Here is a 19,852-nt window from a genome sequence, read left to right as displayed (position 1 = left end):
CCACATAAGCACGTTGTTTTGGTGAACTCTCAGGACCACAGTTCACCAGGAGGTTGTACACCGTATTCTACAAATTTTGTCTGTCACCCTGACTTTGAAGATTTCCAATGTCATGAACGTTTTAGAGTTATTTTCCTAATATTTTATTAAGAGGAAAAACGTATTTTTTTTCAAACACGACTTTGTACCTTCTTATATTTTTCAGGCAGTCCGGCTTGAAGAACAGGGAACCACGAATGTGGAGAGAGAGGAGTTTTGTCGCGAGGGCGGGGGGAGCTTCACCCGCCAGAGCTCGTAAACCCGCACCCCGAGGGGTGACCCTGAGCTGCAGAATAAAAACACATCTTTCCCTGGTGACTCGTTCTGTGACTTTTGTCATTTCACTTCCCTTTCCAGTAACGCTGCAAAAAATCTCTATTTTTCCTTAAGAATCAATGGCAAACGACTTTTACGCACAATATGTAGAATGTCGGGGAGAGATGATTATTGATCTGTGCCCAATAAGGACAGGAGGCGGGAGGGGGGAAACCTTTTGTATTGAGGCTCGTGAGTCATCAGTAGAAACACTTGTGACTGGGCAGGAAGCCGTCTGACTGCAGGGGCAAACGTCAGGAAAAGAAACTAGTTACTGAACTATATCGTCCTTCTATCAACTTCCAATTGAGCCACAAGTGTCATTTGTGACACTGTCAGGATGGCCGAGCGGTCTAAGGCGCTGCGTTCAGGTCGCAGTCTCCTCTGGAGGCGTGGGTTCGAATCCCACTTCTGACATATTTTCTTTAATTTTGATACTTTCTTTTGGACGTCTTTTCAGTATCTTCCACTGAATTACAAACGAGTTCAACAGTATATAAACATAATGTTTCAGTAAATTAGCGCTGCGATCTACTTTCCCTTTCTTCAACTAAATGCATGCAGGTAGCTTTTGAGACAGTAAATCACAGAATGTCCAACAAATCGAGCAAAGGGGCCAGAAATAAGGACCTTGACTCTCTTTCTCAAGAGGGTGGCTATCAATGGTGCAGCAGGTTCAGTGGCACCAGGGTCCTTTGTGTTTCAATTGCAGCTGTATGTTTATTGCCTCCATACTCCGGGAATGGGGGTTCAACCTCCATGCTTGAATAACGACACCCTTACTAGGGACCTGCTCTGATTGGAAGAGGCACCCCTACGCAGGTTGCACTCGAATGTCGCAGGAGACCACGGGCAGCCTCAGCACACAGCCCAATATAAATAACCCTCGCTGCAGGGCGATACCACAAATGGTGCTCCCAGATGTTCATTATGTTATGTCTTCTGAACTCATAGGGATTTGGAAAAATGCAAGTGTCACAGAAAGAACAAGTGTAGCGATTGAGCCACGCCCATTCAGCAGCAAATGAGCCACACCCATTCAGCAGCAAATGAGCCACGCCCATTCAGCAGCAAATGAGCCACACCCATTCAGCAGCGAATAAGCCACATCCATTCAACAAGACACTGGTAAGGGTCTGACCTGTAGTGGGCGGTGCACTTTGAAGTGCGTTATCGCAAATATGTTTTTAAAACCTGGTGTGGTAGAGCACTGTCATTTACAGAAAGCCCATTTTCAATTGAAATGGCCACAAACTACCCACTGACCTTCAGTTTTACTGATAAAACAATATATAGCACGCAAACAAAAATGTGTAGAAATCACTTTTCGACACATATTTATCATTTGTACAGCATCAATTGTCTTGATTTGGTCCTACTAAAATATTTGTTTCCATCACACTTTAGAATTACAAAAAATGTGGTGTGTGCTCATCCTACAGCAGTGGTTCTCAACCTTTTGACTCCTGTGGACCCCCACATAATAATTACTGTAACCCAGGGTCCCCAATGAGTCACTATTGGAATCTAGGACGATTCCCAGTGAGTAATTACTTGAAGCTGGAGACCCCGGCCTAAGTATTTACGATGATTTGAACAGCAAAACAATACACAAAAATACAGAAACAAGCATTTATCAAATAAATACACAAAATATTTAATAATGTATCTAATTCCCAAACAAATATAAAAAAGCAAAATTTCACTGGTTAGGTTGTACTTTTTCTAAATTCAATTGAGGCCACTGGCTCTCCACACTACATTCTGTTTGATGTACTTGCACTGCTTCCACTCATCAAAATGAGGACACAAACTTAATTTTTAGCCTCCAATTTTAAATTCCATCACATTTATAGAAAACTTTAAAATGTTCAGATTTACATGTTAATATTATTTAATTTTCTAAGTAGTCGCAGACCCCCTGAGCAGGCTTCACGGATCCCCAGACCACAGGTTGGGATCCACTATCCTACAGCCTTTGCTTTCACACTCCCTACACCCCAGCAAGATCTTCGCATAGCTAATTTTACAAAATCCTCCAACTTTGCAGTCAGAGAAAGAAAACACCAATCTCCATGTTAAAAGTATAAGCAGCAATTTGTCGGAAGACATGGCCTGAGGTTTGACCTGAGTCCTTGAGTGCAGAATAAATGTGACAAGATAAAGTAAAAATGTAAAGGCATGTTTATTGTTTTAATCTTCTGAACTCCAGGATGGTTATTTTTGGTGTGCTGCAGCCCCCCACACACCTCTGCTTTCAGCACCTATGAACCATACCTGAGTTTAAATGGTTAAATCTGTGCAGACAATAAATCCATACACGTGACTTTAGAAATGTTCGGCCCTGACCTATGTATGGACGAGCAGGGTGGTAAGCCGTAAGTAGGCCTGGTAACATTTTAGTTATGTTGGAGTAATTGGAGTAATTTCAGTAAATAAGCATGACTCTTGTGAAGCAAAATGACTGAAATTACACGTTTGCTTCAGTTTGAATTATTAAGAGTACTTTGGATCAAAACTCCTGACAGAGCAGCACAGGTACGAGCGCTGCTGGCTACTGCTGTTCGTGTCCTGTACCATTTAATACTATTTTCGTAGCATAAAATGCATCTTCTGGCCCATTTTGAACGCAAGGGTGAATTTTACACTAAGGAAATAATAAATGCTGGATTATGCTTCTCACACAATTCCGCACAATTATGAATAATCTTGCAGTAATTACGAGTAAGTATGCTATACGGAGTTTCGCCAGTCATGCTCACCCTCAGCACTAAGCACAAAGTATCACAGAGACACAAGGCTATCTCTTCTCTCAGGCACCAGAGCCAGACTCTCCCATTACAAGTACAACATCCCTGTTAAGACGTCTTGGTACGGTCTGACTGAAGGGGTACGCAAAGCTGAGAAGCCACAGCTTTGTTCATTCCACAACATGTTGCATCCTTGCTAAGTAGCTTTGTAACTACTGGCCCACTAAAAGTGAAGCAGGCAGTGTTTAATTTGAACCAGTGGTTGCTGGTAGGGCCTACCTGCAGTCATTTGCGGGGACTGCAACTTATTTTTCATCATAAAACTTTGAACATGATAAAGTCGGAAAATGAAGAAAGGAAAGAAGAGAAAGATGGGAAAACAGTGACAAAAGGAGAAAACAAGGATGAAAAATAACCTAGATAAGGGGGCAAAGAGTGAAGTTTGGTGGGTGAAATAAGCACAAGGTGCAGCAAAGACTAGAAAGACTTGAGACCAGATTTAAGAGGGCCTTGCATCATTCAAACGCCACATTAGCATCATTTTTTTATGCTAATGTGACGTTAGAAGGCCACAAAGGCAGTGTCATCTTTAAAAAGTGGTGCAATATATGCACTGCGCCACTTTGTAACCTTTTGGCCACATTATGCCTGTGCCAAACATAATGAATGCAAAGGGGGTGTTCCCCCGTTATGGGGGCCAAAATAATTGCACCATTTTTGATCGACACCCGGAGGCTTCCATTGGTTTCAATGGGCCTCTGGGTGCTTTGCAGGATTAGCATCATCATTTTTTATGCTAATCCTGCAAAGCGCCATGCTAGCGTAAAAAAGTATGACGCTAGTACTCCTGATTACCGCCATGGTGCGTCATATTTTAAATATGGCGCACACATGGTGGCGTTAGGGGGGGTGCTAAGGGGCACAAGAAAAGTGACGCTGCACTGGGTGCAGAACCACTTTTCATAAATCTGCCCCTTGGTGCTTTGCAACCCTAAAACTTGGCAGTGGGCTTCTGAGAAAAGCATTGGGCCTGGCACTTATTCTATTACAAATTACGCACAACAACAACTGTGATTAGGAGTTTATTCTAGTAGGGGGTGAGAGATACACAGAAGACTCCAGACAGGCTCAAGCAAGGTGCCAGGCTCTGCCTCAGTTCAAACTCCTCTTGCAGGGCCGGGCTGGCTGTAGCGGGCATCAGGCGGTTCCCCAGGAGGCTGGAAGAGTGCCCACCGGTTTGAAGGGTGGGGGCCAGTTTTGCAGGTGTGTTCCAATATGGCTCCTGGTAATAAAAGCAGCAATGCTTTGCACTTGCATCCCCCCCCCATAACAACCCGGTGGCTCGTCAGACAACAATTCCAGGACTGCTTTGGGTTCCCAGTCCCACCCTGTCCTCTTGGCCCATGGAGCTCGAAACGAGCCAGGTTGTCAAGTGGCTTCTTCCTGCCACCCACACTCTAACCTCTTGCTGCAAGAAATAGAGACAAAGCATTAACCTTTAATGTAAAACTGGAACGAGAAAGAGATACTCAATTAGTGACTAAATTGTGCAATGTGAAACCAGAAAAACTGGGATCAATCCGGCTTCCTTGTATGATGAAATTGTGTGATCCTAGGCAAACATTTTATTTAAATGTCTCTCCTTTTTCTTTGTTATTGCAAACCTTGAAATATGTGAGCAAATTATGTCTGCTGCACAAAACCCTCTCTTGTGCTTGATTAAAGACTATAGGGCATATTTATGGTCCCCTTACCCTGCTGTTGCATCATTTTTTGAGACGCAGTAGTGGCATATTCCTTCCATTCATATTTATGTGGCCATGTAAAGCCACTTTGCGTGGCCTTGAATGGCCTCATAGATATGGAGTAAAGCAAGGCAGCGCAAATCACTGCTTTGCCTCACTCTGCGCAAGGGAGGCGATCCATGGGCATTGCGGTGGGTGTTCCCATGCACCACCCATGGATTGTGATGCACCCCCAGATTTAAGTACCATGGTAAACCTGAGGATGTGCCAAAACATTACGCCTCCCCAGGTGAGGCGCAGCAAGGAGAAATATGTTTTTTTCTCCTAGCTTTTTCCTCTTTCTATGTGTGCTGCATTCTGCAAGCCCTCCCAGGATTGTTTTAGTGCAGGGAAGTGCCCCTTCCTGCACAAAAAACAATCCTGCATGAATCGCAGACACCCTTGCACCATAGTGCCCTTTTCAAGTGACGCAGTGCAGCGCATCAAAGTGACTTGCTGTGGTGGACTGCGCCACTTCTCGTATATCTGGCCCTGCATTTTTTCCCTTTAGATTAAGAATACAGCTCACATATAGGGTTCAGATGGCAACTGAGTTGTCTGTTAGTTCTCTAATGCCATTGTTGTCGGGGGACATGGAAATAATGTTTCTGAGTTAATGTTTAAAAACTATCATTTTTAATAAACGTGCCTGTTAATGTGTTGCCTCTAGCTTCCATCACAAGGGATCCCAACCATCTTATGTTATGGTCTGTGGTGTAGTTGGTTAGAGTGTCTTTGTTAACCAGTAGGCCATGTGGGTGAGCAAAGTGAATGACATCTGCCCTTCCGAAGACAGTTCATTGGGGGCGTTCTCGGTGTAGTGGGAGCCTTATCCTTAGTGCTCTGAGACTGTCCCGGTCTAGTGCAATCCCTTCTATTAGTTCTCCGAGGCTGTTTTAGTGTAGTGGGAGGCTTGGTATTAATGCTCTATGGATGTCTGAATGTAGTGGAATCCCTTTTATTAGTGCTCTGAGTCTGTCTCAGTGTAGTGTGAGCCATATCATTCATTCTTTGGGGCGGTCTTGGTGATGCAAGCCCTACTGTTAGTGCTCTGAGGCTGTCTCTGTGCAGTGGGAGGCTTGGTATTAATGCTCCATGGCTGTCTCAGTATAGTGGAATTCCTTGTCTTAGTGCTCTGAGACTGTCTCAATTTAGTGTGAGCCCTATTGTTAGTGCACGGAGGCTGTCTCAGTAAAGTGTGAGCCCTATCATTAGTGCTCTGAGGCGCTCAGTGTAGTGCAAGCCCTATCACTCTGAGGCAGTCTCAGCATAGTGGGAGCTCTGTTATTACTGCTCTGTGACTGTTTTAGTGTAGAATGAGCCCCATAGTTAGCTCTCTGAGGCTGTCTCAGTGAAGGGCGAGCCCTATCGTTAGTGCTCTGAGGTACTCCTAGTGTAGTGCGAGACCTAGCTTTCAAGCTCTGTGGCTGTCTCGGTGTAGTGCGATCCCTGTTATTAGTGATCTGAGGGTGTCTCAGTGTAGTTTAAGCCCTATCATTAGTGCTCTGTGTGATCTTCGGTGTAGTGCAATCCCTGTTATTAGTGATCTGAGGCTCTCTCAGTGTAGTGCAAGCCCTATCAATCTGAGGCAGTCTCAGTGTAGTGGGAGCCCTGTTATTACTGCTCTGTGACTGTTTTAGTGTAGAATGAGCCCTATCATTAGCGCTCTGAGGCAGTCTCAGTGTAGTGCGAGCCCTATCGTTAGTGCTCTGAGACTGTCTCAGTGTAGTGCGAGCCCTATCATCAGTGCTCTGAGGCTGTGTCAGTGTAGTGCAAGCTCTATAATTAGTGCTCTGTGGCAGCCTCGGTGCAGTGCAATCCCTGTTATTAGTTATCTGAGGCTCTCTCAGTGTAGTCCAAGCCCTATCATTAGTGCTCTGAGGCTGTCTCAGTGTAGTGCGAGCCCCATCATTAGTGCACTGAGACTGTCTTGATGTAGTGCGAGCCCTATCATTAGTGCTCTGAGGCTGTGTCAGTGTAGTGCGAGCTCTATCATTAGTGCTCTGAGGCTGTGTCAGTGTATTGCGAGCTCTATCATTAGTGCTCTGTGGGAGCTTCGGTGTAGTGCAATCCCTGTTAGTAGTTCTCCAAGGTTCCTTCAGTGTAGTACGAGCCCTATCGTTAGTGCTCTGAAGCTGTCTTGGTGTAGTGCGAACCCTATCGTTAGTGTTCTGAGGTTCCCTCAGTGTAGTGCTAGCCCTATCATTAGTACTTTGAGGCTGTGTCAGTGTAGTACGAGCCCTATCATTAGTGTTCTGAGGTTCCCTCAGTGTAGTGCGAGCCCTATCATTAGTGTTCTGAGGTTCCCTCCTTGTAGTGCGAGCCCTATCATTAATACTCCGAGGCTGTCTCAGTGTAGTGCGAGCCCTGGTATTAATACTCCGTGGATGTCTCACTCTCTCAGGGATTGTACATCACTGCATGACGCTGATCAATACAAATTTCTAAAATGCACGAATGCATTAAACTGGAGCCCCCAGAGTCAGGTGCGTCTCTTATCTGCTCCAGACACTTCCCTTCCTGTGGGCTGCTCCCCGTTTCCTGGTGGGGGCTGGCAGCAGCCTCAGTCCTCCCAGCCCTGGATGCTGGTGACTGACAAGAGCAGCCGTGGCTGTGTCACACCAATGGCGTACAAAGGCCCCCGCAGCCCTCGCAGTCCGGGTGGCGGGGGTGGGAGCGAGCTCCAGCCCTCCCACCCTCCGCTCTCAGCAGAGCACCTGGCCTGAGTGAGTCTGCAGGGGGCCCCCTCCATGCTCTTTGCAGGGGGCCCCCCCCAGTGTCACACTGGGCACTGAGGTCAAGGGACACGTGGCAGGCGCTTTAGGAAGGTGGCTCAGGAGGTTAATGAGCTTTGCTGCTGATATGTGCGTCATCTGCTGGTTACAAGGTCCCTTTTCGGTGCAGAGGACTCCAGTTGGCACATTCTTCTGCTGGCTCTGAGCAGAGAGCCCCCTCTACTGCTGCTGAAGTTCTGGGAAACATTGCAGACCGTGCAATAACCTTTCAAAGAGCACCGTATTAAATTAGGTCCCTGAATCCTGAAATCTCCGGGCCAAGGAGGCCTGGGTGGAGGAGTGCTGTACAACAGCAACAAATAAAATGAATGATAGCCATAACATATCTACCAGGGCGAAGCTTGCTGCAGAGAAGTGTCTGTAACCTGCAGGCCACGTACTCGTATGCAAATAAGGTGCTGTGTGCATCATATTTTTAATCTCTGCTTGTGTAAAATGCACTAAAAAATATCTAAGTTGTTCAGTGAGATTCGCTCTTGGTGCAAACAGCTACCTGCACCCAGAATGACAACAAGTTTGAATCCTTGCAGGGCAGTTATGTTGTTCATTCTTTTTTAGGTCAGTACAGTGGGCTCCATTTAGTTGAATGTTTTAAGACAGGGATCAAATTCCCACTCAGGGAACAACCACAATCCTTGTCAGGATGAACCCCAAGAAATCATTAAGTTAACCTGTGCTTATCCACCCCCGACCCCCGTAGCTTGGGGCACAAGCAGTCAGGCTTACCTTAGAGGCAATGTATAAAGTATTTAGACAGCCCACGAACAGTAATATAGTGAAAACAAAACACAAAAAAATCCCTAACCAATTTAGAAAACTAGGATGATTTTTTAAAAATAAACTAACACCAAAACAAATTTAATCCAATCAGTTGAACTGGTGTTATTGATTTTAGAGGTTTTTAGTGTAAAATGGCACCTAAAAGCACATAGTGCCACTCTTGATTATCTGATCATGCTAGGCCAGAGGAAAGTTACAAGTTCCGGCCAATCACAGCAGAGTGCGGGCCAGAGACAGGGACCAGGTTAGTCCCGCTGAGAAAGTTACCTTCTCAAAGTCTGGTGGGAAGAATCCAGTTTGAAGTGGCGGTGGCCACGATGAGGAGGGAGTGCGTCACAGGTGGTCGTCACTGAAGCCCAGAAAGCAGGCCTGCTTGCACAGGCTGTCATCACCGTAGTGCGAAGAGCAAGTCAGAAGTTGAGGATGGTTGTTGCTGGAGCTTTGTATTTGCTGTTATCGATGGTGGCAAGATCTCGGCACGAACGGGCCCTTTCACAGTCATGAAGAACCCAACACTTTAGGATTGCTCCTTGTAGGAGGCTGGACTGGCTTGTAGTGAGTACCAAGGGGTACTTGCACCTTGCACCAGGCCCAGTTATCCCTTATTAGTGTATAGGGTGTCTAGCAGCTTAGGCTGATAGATAATGGTAGCTTAGCAGAGCAGCTTAGGCTGAACTAGGAGACGTGTGAAGCTACTACAGTACCACAAGTGTCACTTGCACAATATCATAAGAAAACACAATACACAGATATACTAAAAATAAAGGTACTTTATTTTTATGACAATATGCCAAAGTATCTCAGTGAGTACCCTCAGTATGAGGATAGCAATTATACACAAGTTATATGTACACAATACCAAAAATATGCAGTATAGTCTTAGAAAACAGTGCAAACAATGTATAGTTACAATAGGATGCAATGGGGACACATAGGGATAGGGGCAACACAAATCATATACTCCAAAAGTGGAATGTGAACCACGAATGGACCCCAAACCTATGTGACCTTGTAGAGGGTCGCTGGGACTATTAGAAAATAGTGAGAGTTAGGCAAATAGCCCTCCCCAAGACCCTGAAAAGTGATTGCAAAGTGCACTGAAGTTCCCCAAAAGACAAAGAGTCGTGATAGAGGAATAATGCAGGAAAGACACAAACCAACAATGCAACAACTGTGGATTTCCAATCTAGGGTACCTGTGAAACAAGGGGACCAAGTCCAAAAGTCACAAGCAAGTAGGAGATGGGCAAATGCCCAGGAAATGCCAGCTGCAGGTGCAAAGAATCTTCTACTGGACAGAAGAAGCTGCGGTTTCTGCAGGAACGAAAAGGGCTAGAGACTTTCCCTTTGGTGGACGGATCCCTCTCGCCGTGGAGAGTCGTGCAGAAGTGCTTTCCCGCCAAAAGAACGCCAACAAGCTTTGCTAGCTGCAAATCGTGCGGTTAGCATTTTTGGACGCTGCTGAGGCCCAGGAGGGACCAGGAGGTCGCAAATTGGACCAGGAGAGAGAGGGGACGTCGAGCAAGACAAGGAGCCCTCTCTGAAGCAGGTAGCACCCAGAGAAGTGCCAGAAACAGGCACTACAAGGATGCGTGAAACGGTGCTTGCCGAAGTTGCACAAAGGAGTCCCATGTCGCCGGAGACCAACTTAGAAAGTTGTGCAATGCAGGTTAGAGTGCCGTGGACCCAGGCTTGGCTGTGCACAAAGGATTTCCACCGGAAGTGCACAGGGGCCGGAGTAGCTGCAAAAGTCACGGTTCCCAGCAATGCAGCCCAGCGAGGTGAGGCAAGGACTTACCTCCACCAAACTTGGACTGAAGAGTCACTGGACTGTGGGGGTCACTTGGACAGAGTTGCTGGATTCGAGGGACCTCGCTCGTCGTGCTGAGAGGAGACCCAAGGGACCGGTAATGCAGCTTTTTGGTGCCTGCGGTTGCAGGGGGAAGATTCCGTCGACCCACAGGAGATTTCTTCGGAGCTTCTGGTGCAGAGAGGAGGCAGACTACCCCCACAGCATGCACAAGCAGGAAAACAGTCGAGAAGGCGGCAGGATCAGCGTTACAGAGTTGCAGTAGTCATCTTAGCTACTTTGTTGCAGTTTTGCAGGCTTCCAGCGCGGTCAGCAGTCGATTCCTTATCAGAAGGTGAAGAGAGAGATGCAGAGGAACTCTGATGAGCTCTTGCATTCGTTATCTAAAGTTTCCCCAGAGACAGAGACCCTAAATAGCCAGAAAAGAGGGTTTGGCTACTTAGGAGAGAGGATAGGCTACTAACACCTGAAGGAGCCTATCAGAAGGAGTCTCTGACGTCACCTGGTGGCACTGGCCACTCAGAGCAGTCCAGTGTGCTGGCAGCACCTCTGTTTCCAAGATGGCAGAGGTCTGGAGCACACTGGAGGAGCTCTGGACACCTCCCAGGGGAGGTGCAGGTCAGGGGAGTGGTCACTCCCCTTTCCTTTGTCCAGTTTCGCGCCAGAGCAGGGGCTAAGGGGTCCCTGAACCGGTGTAGACTGGCTTATGCAGAATTGGGCACATCTGTGCCCAAGAAAGCATTTCCAGAGGCTGGGGGAGGCTACTCCTCCCCTGCCTTCACACCATTTTCCAAAGGGAGAGGGTGTAACACCCTCTCTCAGAGGAAGTCCTTTGTTCTGCCATCCTGGGACAAGCCTGGCTTGACCCCAGGGGGGCAGAAACCTGTCTGAGGGGTTGGCAGCAGCAGCAGCTGCAGTGAAACCCCTGAAAAGGCAGTTTGGCAGTACCAGGGTCTGTGCTACAGACCACTGGGATCATGGAATTGTACCAATAATGCCAGGATGGCATAGAGGGGGCAATTCCATGATCTTAGACATGTTACATGGCCATATTCGGAGTTACCATTATGAAGCTACATATAGGTAGTGACCTATATGTAGTGCACGCGTGTAATGGTGTCCCCGCACTCACAAAGTTCAGGGAATTGGCTCTGAACAATGTGGGGGCACCTTGGCTAGTGCCAGGGTGCCCTCACACTAAGTAACTTTGCACCTAACCTTTACCAGGTAAAGGTTAGACATATAGGTGACTTATAAGTTACTTAAGTGCAGTGTAAAATGGCTGTGAAATAACGTGAACGTTATTTCACTCAGGCTGCAGTGGCAGGCCTGTGTAAGAATTGTCAGAGCTCCCTATGGGTGGCAAAAGAAATGCTGCAGCCCATAGGGATCTCCTGGAACCCCAATACCCTGGGTACCTCAGTACCATATACTAGGGAATTATAAGGGTGTTCCAGTAAGCCAATGTAAATTGGTAAAATTGGTCACTAGCCTGTTAGTGACAATTTGAAAGAAATGAGAGAGCATAACCACTGAGGTTCTGATTAGCAGAGCCTCAGTGAGACAGTTAGTCACTACACAGGAAACACATTCAGGCACACTTATGAGCACTGGGGCCCTGGAGAACAGGGTCCCAGTGACACATACAACTAAAACAACATATATACAGTGAAAAATGGGGGTAACATGCCAGGCAAGATGGTACTTTCCTACACAACCCCCCCCCCCCCAAACGAAGGACAATAAGACTAGCCATGACCTGATGAGTCTTCATTGTCTAAGTGGAAATATCTGGAGAGTCCATCTGCATTGGAGTGGCTACTCCCAGGTCTATGTTCCACTGTATAGTCCATTCCCTGTAGGGATATGGACCACCTCAACAATTTAGGATTTTCACCTTTCATTTGTTTTAGCCAAAGTAGAGGTTTGTGGTCTGTCTGAACAATGAAGTGAGTGCCAAACAGGTATGGCCTCAACTTCTTCAGAGCCCAGACCACAGCAAAGGCCTCCCTCTCTATGGCAGACCAACGCTTTTCTCTAGGGGTCAACCTTCTACTAATAAAAGCAACAGGTTGATCCTGGCCCTCAGAATTAAGTTGTGATAAGACTGCCCCTACTCCTAATTCAGATGCATCAGTTTGGACATAGAATTGTTTAGAGTAACAACGGCTTTTCAGGACAGGTGCAGAGCACATGGCCTGCTTCAGCTCCTCAAAAGCTTACTGACAGTTTGCTGTCCATAATACCTTTTTAGGCATCTTCTTGGAAGTGAGGTCATTAAGAGGGGCTGCAATGGAGCCATAGTTCTTAATGAACCTCCTGTAATACCCAGTGAGGCCTAGGAAGGCTCTCACTTGAGTCTGTGTAGTAGGGGGAACCCAATCAATAATTGTTTGGATTTTCCCCTGAAGTGGTGCAATCTGTTCCCCACCAACAAGGTGTCCCAGATAAACCACCTTACCCTGCCCTATCTGGCACTTTGAAGCCTTGATAGTAAGGCCTGCCTTTTGCAGGGCCTCTAAAACTTTCCATAGGTGGACCAGGTGCTCATCCCAGCTGGAGCTAAAGACAGCTATATCGTCCAGATATGCTGCACTGAAAGCTTCCAGCCCTTGCAGGACTGTGTTCACCAACCTCTGAAAAGTGGCAGGTGCATTTTTCAAACCAAAAGGCATTACAGTGAACTGGTAATGTCCTCCAATGGTTGAAAATGCAGTCTTAGGTTTAGCATCTTCTGACAATTTGATCTGCCAATACCCTGCAGTCAAGTCAAAAGTGCTTAGATACTTGGCAGATGCCAGTGTATCTATGAGCTCATCTGCCCTGGGTATAGGGTGAGCATCAGTTTTGGTTACAAGGTTGAGACCTCTATAGTCTACACAAAACCGCATTTCCTTCTTTCCATCTTTGGAATGGGGTTTTGGTACAAGTACCACAGGAGAAGCCCATGGACTTTCAGAGTGCTCAACCACTCCTAGTTCTAACATTTTCTGGACCTCTTGCTTTATGCAGTCCCTGACATGGCCAGGCTGCCTATAGATCTTACTTTTGACAGGTAAACTGTCTCCAGTATCTATAGTGTGCTCACACCAAGAAGTGGTACCTGGCACAGTAGAGAATAGTTCAGAGAATTGATCTAGGAGATTTATGCAATTATCTTTCTGCTCAGCAGTAAGACAATCAGCCAAAACTACACCTTCCACAAGAGCATCTTGTTCTGTGGAAGAGAAGAGATCAGGTAGAGGATCACTGTCTTCTTCCTGTCCCTCATCAGTTGCCATGAGCAGGGTGAGATCAGCCCTGTCATAGTAGGGTTTCAGGCAGTTTACATGGAGTACCCTAAGGGGACTCCTTGCAGTGCCTAAGTCAACTAAATAGGTGACTTCACCCTTTTTCTCAAGAATTGTGTGGGGACCACTCCATTTATCTTGGAGTGCTCTTGGGGCCACAGGCTCCAAGACCCACACTTTCTGCCCTGGTTGGTACTGAACCAAAACAGCCTTCTGATCATGCCATTGCTTCTGGAGCTCTTGGCTGGCCTGAAGGTTTTTACTGGCCTTTCTCATATACTCAGCCATCCTTGATCTGAGGCCAAGTACATAATCCACAATATCCTGCTTAGGAGCTTTTAAAGGTTGTTCCCAACCCTCCTTCACAAGTGTTAGTGGACCCCTAACAGGGTGTCCAAAAAGAAGTTCAAAGGGGCTGAAGCCCACTCCTTTCTGGGGTACCTCCCTGTAGGCAAAAAGGAGGCATGGTAAAAGGATATCCCATCTCCTGCGGAGTTTTTCAGGGAGACCCATAATCATGCCTTTGAGAGTTTTGTTAAATCTCTCCACCAGTCCATTTGTTTGTGGATGATAGGGTGTTGTGAACTTATAAGTTACACCACACTCCTTCCACATGGCCTTTAAGTATGCAGACATGAAATTGCTTCCCCTGTCTGATACTACTTCCTTTGGGAAGCCCACCCTGGAAAATATTCCCAGGAGGGCCTTTGCCACTGCAGGAGCTGTAGTGGTCCTTAAAGGAATAGCTTCAGGATATCTTGTGGCATGGTCCACTACCACCAAGATGAATCTATTGCCTGAAGCAGTAGGAGGGTCAAGGGGGCCAACTATGTCAACCCCTACCCTTTCAAAGGGAACCCCAACCACAGGCAGTGGAATAAGGGGTGCCTTTGGAGTGCCACCTGTCTTGCCACTGGCTTGACAGGTTTCACAGGACTTACAAAATTCCTTTGTGTCCTCAGACATCCTAGGCCAATGAAAGAAGGGAACAAGCCTGTCCCATGTTTTCATTTGTCCCAGATGCCCAGCTAGGGGAATGTCGTGAGCCAGTGTTAGGAGGAACTTTCTGTACTCCTGAGGAATCACTAATCTCCTGGCAGCTCCAGGTTTAGGATCCCTTGCCTCAGTGTACAAGAGGTTGTCCTCCCAGTAAACTCTGTGAGAGTCACTGACATCCCCATTAGCCTGTTTGACAGCTTGCTGTCTCAGACCCTCTAATGTGGGACAGGTTTGCTGTGCCACACTCAGCTCCTCTCTGGCAGGACCCCCTTCACCCAAAAGCTCAGCAGTATCTGCTTCCAGCTCCTCTGGTGTAGGTTCTGCACAGGGAGGGAATTCTTCTTCCTCTGAAGTTGAATCCACTGTAGAGGGAGGGATAGTAGGAAGTGTTTTGCTTCTACTAGCCCTAGCTTTAGGGAGCACTTGGTCCATTGTTCCAGGATCCAAGCTTCCCTGTCCTTTTTGCTTTTTGGCCTGAGCCCTGGTTAAAGCAAAAATATGCCCTGGGATGCCCAGCATTGCTGCATGGGCCTCCAACTCCACATCTGACCAAGCTGATGTCTCCAAATCATTTCCTAGTAGACAGTCTACAGGTAAATCTGAGGCTACCACAACTTTCTTTGGACCAGTAACCCCCCCCCCCCCAGTTGAGATTAACAACAGCCATGGGGTGGCTAAGTGGGTTGTTGTGAGCATCGGTTACTTGGTACTGGTGACCAAGTAGGTGTTGTTCAGGGTGGACCAGTTTCTCTATGACCATAGTCACACTGGCACCAGTGTCCCTGTAGGCCTGAACCTCAACACCATTTATTAGGGGTAGCTGCCTGTACTTATCCATATTAAGGGGACAAGCAGCTAAGGTGGCTAGATCAATAGCCCCCTCAGAGACTAACACAGCCTCTGTGGCCTCCCTAACAAGGCCAACCCCAACTAAGTTACCAAAAGTGAGCCCAGCTACTACCTTGGATTGGCTATTAGTAGGTTTGCTCCCACCACTACTGCTATTAGTAGGGACACTAGGTGTAGCAGTAGGGGTTGTAGTGGTAGGAGGCTTGGTGCTTTTCTTTGGACAACTGGGATCTATTGTCCAATGGCCTTTTATCTTACATAAATAGCACCATGGTTTCTTTTCCTTGTTCTGATTTGAAGAGGATTTGGGCCCACCACCCCCACCAGAGTGTTTTTGTGGGCCTGATGAAGACTCATTTTTAGATTTGTCCCCACCCTTGTCTGAAGACTTACCATCCTTCTTTTTGTTGCCATCTTTGTCACCCCCTGTATGAACTTTTCTGTTCACTCTTGTTCTGACCCATTTGTCTGCCTTCTTTCCCAATTCTTGGGGAGAGGTCAGATCAGAGTCCACCAAGTACTGGTGCAACAAATCAGACACACAATTATTAAGAATATGCTCTCTCAGGATCAAGTTATACAGGCTTTCAAAGTCAGTAACCTTACTGCCTTTTAACCACCCCTTAAAGGCCTTCACTGAATGGTCAATGAAATCAACCCAGTCTTGTGAAGACTCCTTTTTGGTCTCTCTGAACTTTATCCTGTATTGTTCAGTGGTTAAGCCATAACCATCCAGGAGTGCATTCTTAAGAACTTGGAAATTATTGGCATCACTTTCTTTCACAGTAAGGAGCCTATCCCTACCTTTTCCACTAAATGATAGCCATAGGATAGCAGCCCACTGCCTTTGAGGGACATCCTGTACAACACAGGCCCTCTCAAGTGCAGCAAACCACTTGTTAATGTCATCCCCCTCCTTATAAGGGGGGAACTATCTTGTGCAGATTCCTGGAATCATGCTCTTTTACAGGATGACTATGGGGAATACTGCTGCTGCCACCATGGGTTTCAAAACCCAATTTCTGTCTTTCCTTCTCTACTTCTAAGGATTGTCTATCTAAATCCAGCTGTTGCTGTTTAAGCTTCAGTCTGGATTGCTCCACTCTCAATCTATTGAGCTCCCTTTCTAACATTCTGTCATCAGGGTGGGTGGGAGGGACATTCCTAGACACAGAAGTATGGTGATAATGGACAGAAGGAGACTTGTCCCTTACAGAGGGCACCCTAACAGCTTGGCTGACAGTGTAATGTGAGAGCACATCATCTGTATGATGTGACTCCACCTCAGTACCAACTATGCTAGACTGTTTTGTAATGGGAAGGATAAGAAGTTTCTTTCCTGAACCTTTACCTGGGGGTGTCCCTGGATCAGATTGAGAACCATTAGCTACTTTTTCAACAGATGGGGCACTTTTAGCCTTATCCTGTTCTCTAAGCATGTTAAGTAACAGTTCTAAGGAAGGATTCTTCCCTACACTCAAACCTCTCTCTATGCAGAGACTCCTTGCTCCTTTCCAGCTAAGGTGATCATATGCAATCTTAGACAGGTCAACATTTTGGCCTGTGCCAGACATTTTTAGAGAGAGTTAAAGTGATAGAAAAAGAGAAAAAAGTTTTCAGAACTTTTTAGAAAGACAGAAAAAAAACTTTTTAAACTTTCAAGAACTTTTTGAAAGTTTAGAAGTACTTTTCAGCACTTTAGAAAAGAGTGAAAAGAGGAAATGCAAAACTTTTTAGCAATGTGTACACACACTGAACTTGTTTTGTATATTTTTCTCTTATGAAAAGTACAATGACAAGAGTGGTAAGTAGTCTCAAAGCACTTATCCCACCGCTGCACAACCAATGTAGGAGGCTGGACTGGCTTGTAGTGAGTACCAAGGGGTACTTGCACCTTGCACCAGGCCCAGTTATCCCTTATTAGTGTATAGGGTGTCTAGCAGCTTAGGCTGATAGATAATGGTAGCTTAGCAGAGCAGCTTAGGCTGAACTAGGAGACGTGTGAAGCTACTACAGTACCACAAGTGTCACTTGCACAATATCATAAGAAAACACAATACACAGATATACTAAAAATAAAGGTACTTTATTTTTATGACTATATGCCAAAGTATCTTAGTGAGTACCCTCAGTATGAGGATAGCAATTATACACAAGTTATATGTACACAATATCAAAAATATGCAGTATAGTCTTAGAAAACAGTGCAAACAATGTATAGTTACAATAGGATGCAATGGGGACACATAGGGATAGGGGCAACACAAACCATATACTCCAAAAGTGGAATGTGAACCACGAATGGACCCCAAACCTATGTGACCTTGTAGAGGGTCGCTGGGACTATTAGAAAATAGTGAGAGTTAGGAAAATAGCCCTCCCCAAGACCCTGAAAAGTGAGTGCAAAGTGCACTGAAGTTCCCCAAAAGACAAAGAGTCGTGATAGAGGAATAATGCAGGAAAGACACCAACCAACAATGCAACAACTGTGGATTTCCAATCTAGGGTACCTGTGGAACAAGGGGACCAAGTCCAAAAGTCACAAGCAAGTCGGAGATGGGCAAATGCCCAGGAAATGCCAGCTGCGGGTGCAAAGAATCTTCTACTGGACAGAAGAAGCTGCAGTTTCTGCAGGAACGAAAAGGGCTAGAGACTTCCCCTTTGGTGGTCTGATCCATCTTGCCGTGGAGAGTCGTGCAGAAGTGTTTTCCCGCCGAAAGAACGCCAACAAGCTTTGCTAGCTCCAAATCGTGCGGTTAGCGTTTTTGGATGCTGCGGAGACCCAGGAGGGACCAGGAGGTCGCAAGTTGGACCAGGAGAGAGAGGGGACGTCGAGCAAGACAAGGAGCCCTCTCTGAAGCAGGTAGCAACCGGAGAAGTGCCAGAAACAGGCACTACAAGGATGCGTGAAACGGTGCTCGCCGAAGTTGCACAAAGGAGTCCCACGTCGCCGGAGACCAACTTAGAAAGTTGTGCAATGCAGGTTAGAGTGCCGTGGACCCAGGCTTGGCTGTGCACAAAGGATTTCCGCCGGAAGTGTACAGGGGCCGGAGTAGCTGCAAAAGTCGCGGTTCCCAGCAATGCAGCCCAGCGAGGTGAGGCAAGGACTTACCTCCACCAAACTTGGACTGAAGAGTCACTGGACTGTGGGGGTCACTTGGACAGAGTTGCTGGATTCGAGGTACCTCGCTCGTCGTGCTGAGAGGAGACCCAAGGGACCGGTAATGCAGCTTTTTGGTGCCTGCGGTTGCAGGGGGAAGATTCCGTCGACCCACGGGAGATTTCTTCGGAGCTTCTGGTGCAGAGAGGAGGCAGACTACCCCCACAGCATGCACAAGCAGGAAAACAGTCGAGAAGGCGGCAGGATCAGCATTACAGAGTTGCAGTAGTCGTCTTAGCTACTTTGTTGCAGTTTTGCAGGCTTCCAGCGCGGTCAGCAGTCGATTCCTTATCAGAAGGTGAAGAGAGAGATGCAGAGGAACTCTGATGAGCTCTTGCATTCGTTATCTAAAGTTTCCCCAGAGACAGAGACCCTAAATAGCCAGAAAAGAGGGTTTGGCTACTTAGGAGAGAGGATAGGCTACTAACACCTGAAGGAGCCTATCAGAAGGAGTCTCTGATGTCACCTGGTGGCACTGGCCACTCAGAGCAGTCCAGTGTGCTGGCAGCACCTCTGTTTCCAAGATGGCAGAGGTCTGGAGCACACTGGAGGAGCTCTGGACACCTCCCAGGGGAGGTGCAGGTCAGGGGAGTGGTCACTCCCCTTTCCTTTGTCCAGTTTCGCGCCAGAGCAGGGGCTAAGGAGTCCCTGAACCGGTGTAGACTGGCTTATGCAGAATTGGGCACATCTGTGCCCAAGAAAGCATTTCCAGAGGCTGGGGGAGGCTACTCCTCCCCTGCCTTCACACCATTTTCCAAAGGAAGAGGGTGTAACACCCTCTCTCAGAGGAAGTCCTTTGTTCTGCCATCCTGGGACAAGCCTGGCTTGACCCCAGGGGGGCAGAAACCTGTCTGAGGGGTTGGCAGCAGCAGCAGCTGCAGTGAAACCCCAGAAAAGGCAGTTTGGCAGTACCAGGGTCTGTGCTACAGACCACTGGGATCATGGAATTGTACCAATAATGCCAGGATGGCATAGAGAGGGCAATTCCATGATCTTAGACATGTTACATGGCCATATTCGGAGTTACCATTGTGAAGCTACATATAGGTAGTGACCTATATGTAGTGCACGCGTGTAATGGTGTCCCCGCACTCACAAAGTTCAGGGAATTGGCTCTGAACAATGTGGGGGCACCTTGGCTAGTGCCAGGGTGCCCTCACACTAAGTAACTTTGCACCTAACCTTTACCAGGTAAAGGTTAGACATATAGGTGACTTATAAGTTACTTAAGTGCAGTGTAAAATGGCTGTGAAATAACGTGGACGTTATTTCACTCAGGCTG

At 46.9% G+C, this 19,852-nt stretch overlaps 1 non-coding gene across 1 annotated transcript; it reads left to right on the top strand.

Annotated features, from left to right (window-relative positions):
• Positions 1–688: 688 nt before the first annotated feature.
• On the top strand, positions 689–771 carry TRNAL-CAG (transfer RNA leucine (anticodon CAG)). Its single transcript has one exon. It is a non-coding gene; the product is annotated as a tRNA-Leu (tRNA).
• Positions 772–19,852: the final 19,081 nt, after the last annotated feature.

Source organism: Pleurodeles waltl, unplaced genomic scaffold, assembly GCF_031143425.1.
Source record: "Pleurodeles waltl isolate 20211129_DDA unplaced genomic scaffold, aPleWal1.hap1.20221129 scaffold_39, whole genome shotgun sequence".
Lineage (NCBI taxonomy): Eukaryota > Metazoa > Chordata > Amphibia > Caudata > Salamandridae > Pleurodeles > Pleurodeles waltl.
This window is presented reverse-complemented; position numbering and strand designations above follow the sequence as displayed.